This window comes from Mycteria americana, chromosome 14 (assembly GCF_035582795.1).
Source record: "Mycteria americana isolate JAX WOST 10 ecotype Jacksonville Zoo and Gardens chromosome 14, USCA_MyAme_1.0, whole genome shotgun sequence".
Taxonomy (NCBI): Eukaryota; Metazoa; Chordata; class Aves; order Ciconiiformes; family Ciconiidae; genus Mycteria; species Mycteria americana.
In genome coordinates, this window is record NC_134378.1 from 17459803 (window position 1) to 17465812 (window position 6010).

The following is a 6010-nucleotide window of genomic DNA, read 5'->3' on the forward strand; positions in this document are numbered from 1 at the left end:
GCTCTAACGTAACAGCCATGGGTCCCAGTATGCCCCAGTGCTGGGGCTGTGCACCCAGTAGGTCCCAGTGCAGGAGCTGTGGAATCCAGCACATGCCAGTGCTGGGGCCATGGGTCCCAGTACGTCCCAGTGCCAGGGACTAGAGTCCCAGCAAGCTCTAATGTAACAGCCATGGGTCCCAGTACGCCCCAGTGCTAGAGCTGTGCACCCAGTAGGTCCCAGTGCAGGAGCTGTGGAATCCAGCACATGCCAGTGCTGGAGCCATGGTTCCCAGTACATCCCAGTGCCAGGGACTAGGGTCCCACCAAGCTCTAACGTAACAGCCATGGGTCCCAGTACGCCCCAGTGCAGGAACTGTGACCCAGTATGCCCCAGTGCTGGGGCTGTGCACCCGGTAGGTCCCAGTGCTGGGGCTGTGCACCCAGTATGTCCCAGTGAAGGACTCCAGCACATCCCAGTGCTGGGGCTGTGGAATCCAGCACGTCCCAGTGCCAGGGACTACGGTCCCAGCAAGCTCTAACGTAACAGCCATGGGTCCCAGTATGTCCCAGTGCAGGAACTGTGACCCAGTATGCCCCAATGCTGGGGCTGTGCACCCGGTAGGTCCCAGTGCTGGGGCTGTGGAATCCAGCACGTCCCAGTGCTGGAGCTGTGGACTCCAGCATGTCCCAGTGCCAAGCCCACAGGTCCCAGCACATCCCAGTGCCAGGGCCTAGGGCCCCAGTAAGCCCCAGCGTAACAGCCACGGGCCCCAGTTAAGTCCCAGTGCTGGGGCTGTGCACCCGGTACGTCCCAGTTGCTGGGGCTGTGGAATCCAGCACGTCCCAGAGCTGGGACTGCGGATCCCAGCATGTCCCAGCACCGGGGCCGTGGCTCCCAGCATGTCCCAGTGCCAAGCCCACGGGTCCCAGCGTGTGCCGGTGCCAATCCCGTGGGTCCCAGTACATTCCAGCCCCTCCCAGCACCGCGAGAGGGAAACGGTGACTCAGAGGCGCCGGAGGCCGCCGGGCCGGTGGGAGCCGGGTGCCCCTTTGCCCCCGTGCGGGGCAAGCACCGCAGCCACCGCGGCCGATCGCCCGCGGATGCTCCCGGCTCCCCGGCTGCCGCAGCCCCGCGCCAAGCCCAGCCACGCCGCCTCTCTTGCGCTCCCCTCCCATCCTCTCCCCTTCCTGCATGCGGACACCCTTGGAAAGGCTCTTGGCCGCTTTCTCTGAGACAGGAAGGTGTCCCCGAGTCTCAGGAAGGAAAAACACTCAGCGCTGAACCCACAAAGACCGTCTCCGAGGGGCCGGGGCTGGAGAGGCTCCAGGCCTGACATCACCTGGGAACTGGAACCAGAACCGCAGCTGCACTCCGCGCCTGGTATTTTTTTCTTTAACTTGTGTTTTTAAACTTTCTTTTTATAGATTTTTTTTTTTTTTTTTCTCTCCTCCTTTCCCTTCTCTATTCCCCTCCCAAATATTTCAGCCTCTCCGCAGTTTAACCTTGCTGGGCCAGCGAGGCTGGAATGCAGCAGGGCTGCACCCGTGGCCGGAGCCCGGCGGCGCCGAAAGCCACCGCGCTGGTGGGACGGCCGAGGCCGGGTCCGGCCGGGCAGGAGCTGCCAGAGCCGCAGGCAGGGAGGGGGCTCAGCCCGGGGCTCGCTCCCCGGTGACAGGGGGACCGGGACCCGACAGCCCCCAGCACCGCTGTGCACCAGGGCCGGTGGAAAGGGACCCGCGGCCACTCGGGGAGCCGGCAGGGTGCAGCTGGCCGCGGGGGCATGGGAGGATGGAGCCGCCATGGTGGAGGGGTCTGGCAGAGCCCGCGGTCGGCGGGCAGCACTGGTTTCCTGACCCGTGGCCCCCGGGACGGGTCAAGCCATCTCTGACGCCTGAACCTGAACCTAAGCCTGTGCCGGCCACGCAAGCAAGCGCTGGCCAGGGGTGTGGGACACGAAGGCAGGTTTCAGCCCCGGGACCCAGCCCTCCCCATGCCTTGTCCTCTGGCAACACCTTTGGGTGCTGCCTGGGCCTCCCTGGGCTCCTCCTGGAGCAGAGGCTCGGGACAAAGACCCCGACGTGTCCTGCACCGGCACCAGAGCTGCTCGCTGCCCAGGAAACCTCCCTGTTGCAGTGGCCACAGCGATCGACTGAGTGTCGCAGGTCAGCCCCGGCCCTGTCGGACCTGGGGGCGAACGGTTGTGAAGTGACCCCCAAGGTCTAGGTGGCAATGGGTGGGGACACAGGGACGGGGGGACAGGGGGAGAGGGGGACAGGGCAGGGTGGGGGGAAGGACCGGGGAAGGATGGGCACACCAAGGGCTGGATGGGATGGGGTGGATGGGATGGGATGGATGGGATGGGGATGGGATGGGATGGGATGGGATGGGATGGGATGGGATGGGGATGGGATGGGATGGGACGGGATGGGATGGGACGGGATGGGATGGATGGGATGGGATGGGACAGGATGGATGGGATGGGATGGGATGGGATGGGATGGGATGGGATGGGACGGGATGGGATGGATGGGATGGGATGGGATGGGATGGGATGGGATGGGATGGATGGGATGGGACGGGATGGATGGGATGGGGATGGGATGGGATGGGATGGGGATGGGATGGATGGGATGGGATGGGATGGGATGGGATGGGACGGGGTGGATGGGATGGGATGGGATGGGGATGGGGATGGGATGGGATGGGGATGGGATGGGATGGGCAGACCAGTGGTCAGTGTGATGTTCCCCAGGCTGGGGTGCCAGGCAGCCCCTGCCTCCCCGTGCCGGCAGACAGACCGTACTGACCCCGCCAGCACCCTGCCAGGGTCCCTGGGGCAAAGGGTCTGCTTGAGACCCCCAGGACACCCTCCAGCTCCTCGCCACCCCGCCGGGGCCAGTGGTGGCCCCGCAGCCGCTGAGCCCTGCGCCAGCCCCTCCACGGGCACCCGCACTGCCGGGCACCCCCAGTGCCACCGCCCCGCTGCGTCACACCGTGCACCGGACCCTTCGGAGCTGCTCGCCCCGCGGGGACCCCGTGCCGGCCACGGTCCCCGGGGACGCGGGCCTCGCCGGCACGGACAGGGTGTGAAGCCTCGGCACGGGGTGAACGCCAGGTTAATCTCCCGCTGGAGCTTCCCTCTGCAAACAATAAGACAATGCCCGGCCGGGGGCCGCCTGCGTAACCAGCGGTGCGGAGGGGAAGTTGTAATATTTGGATTTAGCACTCAGTAAATTAAGGAAGAAAAAGGAAAAAGCGCTGGGGGTAATCAGAGCAGGGCTGGCCCCGTGCCCTGCCCCACAGCCAGCGGTCCCAGGGGGCTCAGCCTGGCCTGGGGACGGCCACTGAGCGGGGCCAGCGTCCCCGAGAGCCAGGGCAGCCGGGCACGGCTGGGAGGGGGAGATGTCCCCAAGGGCCAGGCAGGGGATAGGCATGTCCCCGCCACGGGGACGCGCAGCCCAGAGGGTCGAGGCTCGGGTGCTCAGCGGGGCTGCGGGCAGCGCTGGCGGCAAACACAGCATCTCCTGCGACACCAGAAAAGGGATCTGGGCCAGGAGTTTATTTTAATCCAGACCTGGTCACGCTCATGGGAAATAAAATCCTGTTTCTGCAGCTGGGGTGGCCAGGCAGGAGAGGGCCCTGGGGGGGACAGTCACCTCCAGCTGACAGCGGTCGCGGTGGCAGGGGGTGACAAGCGAGGGGGCTCTCCCCGGGGTGCCTCTCCTGCGTGGGGCCGCGCTGGGGCTGCACGGTGCGAGGGGCCCCTCTGAGCGGGGCCGGGGGGCCGCGGGCACCGCAGCTCCCAGGATGGGCACTGGGGAAGGGGTGTCCGGGCTGGGGGCTGAGCCCCGTCCTGCCCCGGCACAGCCCCTTCCCCAGCACGAGCCCTGCGGGGGCTCCTCCACCAAACGGGCACCCTCGGCGGAGACGGGGCCGTGTGAGCAGGGCTCTCGCCGGGGGCCGGGGAAGGGCCACGCTGCGGGTCGCCCCTGCGGGTGCCCGGGGCAGGGAGAGCTCTGCAGGGCTGGGCTTAACCCCGCCGAAACGTGGCGGGGGTCTGGGCTGCCTTCCCACCCGCTGGCAACCCCGCTCCCGTGCCGGGGCAGACCCCTGGGCCCACTGGGGTGAGCAGGGCAGGGACGCGTGGGGAGCCCCGCGGTGCTGGTTGGGGGGTGCGGGGCTGGACCCCACCCTGCGGGGTCTGAACCGGGGACTCGGGAGGGCTCCGTCCACCCCGTGTGCCCTGGGCAGAGGCCTCCCCCCATTTGGGGACCCCAGGGTGGGGGTCTGGCGCGGAGCTGGCAGAAGGGCTGGGACAGGTGGGGGAGAGGTGACCGGCCGGCAGCGGCAGGCGGCAGCGGGCAGTGGCACGGGAAGGCCTTCGGCACGCAGCCGCGCGCCGGGAGCCCATTTCCCCACAACAGGGGCTGTTATCAGCAGCGAATACTCGGAGCGGTCCCAGGGGGGACCTCCAGCCCTTCCCCTCCACCTACCCCACCGCTCTCCCGCTCCGGCCCACGTCAATGCCGCCGTGAAGGTGTCGGAACAATCGCCTGACAAAGAGCTATTTTTAGGGGCCGGGGCTCGGAGCGAGGATACGGCCCGGCCGCTGACAATGGGGGGAAGGGGGCCGGGCTTCCCCCGTGACCACTCGGCAGCAGAAGGACCTGTAAGATTTCCTCGATGACCCAGGCCTGTACAATACAAGGAAAGCACAAGAGGGAGATACCCCCGCCAAGACGAGCTGCTCCTTTACCTAATGGGAGTGACCCGGGGTGAGGGGCTGTGAGATTCGGGCCAGCGGCCTCCCCCAGGGGAGACTCCCACACCGGGAGGGAAGCGGGGCGAAGCGTGGCCGTGCTCAGCTCTCCATGAGGCCGCGGCCGAGGGGAGCCTTGCAGGGGCCGGGCTGGCTCCTGTCTGCTTGTGCCACGCACCCACGTGCTGAAGGGCACGGGGCTGCAGGCACAGGGGGCTCCGGGGAGCAAGGGGATGCGGACGTGGCTCAGCACAAACCCCTCTCCCCTGCGGGCCGGCTCACGGCTCCGGGCGGGCTGCAGCGCTTGGCCAGAGTCTGGCTACGGCGGCAGGGCAGCGAGCAGCCCAGGGCTGCGTGTCCCCAGCCAGACCCGCTCTGAGGGTGCCACGAGCCGGGGCGCAGCCCTGCCCTGCCCGGGGGGCTCGGCGCGGTTTCAGAGGAAGCAGCAGAGGGGTCGGCTGTGCCTCGATGCGTTTCCTCCTCCCCAGGGTCTACCCCCGGCTCAGCCTGCGACAGAGGGGTCAGTGCGCGGTCTGCTTTGGCCAGCCCTCGGGGGTAAAGCTAATCCCCCGGGCTGCACGGCAGGAAATCGGGGCTGAAAACGTGAAAGGCAGCGAGCGAGGGTCACCGGGCCCTGGAAGAGGTCAGGGCTCAGCCCAGCGCTGCGCAGGCCCTGCTAGCACCGCGGGGGGAAGAGCCCCTGCAGCCGCACCGTGCGCCCCCCCCCCCCCCCCCCCCCCCCCGCCCTGCTCTGCAGCGTCCCCGGGGCTCCGGCCGCAGGGCCTGGAGGGCGGGCAGGCCGCCCGGCGGGCCGGGGGAACGGCCGCCCCCCGCCGCGGGGCCCGGCCGGGCCGCGGGCGCTGCGGGCCCGGCTCGCCTCGGCAGGCCGCAGTTGCCACCTGGCGGCGGGCCCCGCGCACAGCCCCGCTGAGGGGCGGCCGCCGGCGGCCCCTCGGGAGCCCCGCGGAGGGGCCCGGGCCCGGGCGGCCGCCGCGCACGGCCGAGCCTCCCGCCGGGGCACCGCTGGGCGAGGGAGGCCGACGCGGGCCGGCCGCGCTGGGCTGCGGGCCCCCGCCGCCTCGCCTCGCCTCACGGGGCGGCCCGAGCTGCCCGTGCCGGGACACGGCCCGGGGGCACGGAGCGGGGACCAGGCCTGAGGCCCCCCCCCCCCTCCCCGGGCCTCCCCGCGCCGCCGGGCCGTGCCGCCGAGGCCGCCACCGCCGCCAGCCCCGCCGCGGACTACAGCCCCCACAACCCCCTGCGGCGCGC

The 6010-nt window shown here is 69.6% G+C and overlaps 1 long non-coding RNA gene across 1 annotated transcript; it reads left to right on the plus strand.

Moving 5' to 3' along the window:
* Nucleotides 1–996: 996 nt before the first annotated feature.
* LOC142417157 (uncharacterized) lies at nucleotides 997–3535 on the plus strand. The gene is made up of 3 exons (XR_012777909.1): nucleotides 997–1362; nucleotides 2038–2144; nucleotides 2735–3535. It is a non-coding gene; the product is annotated as an uncharacterized LOC142417157 (long non-coding RNA).
* The last annotated feature ends 2475 nt before the right edge of the window (nucleotides 3536–6010 follow it).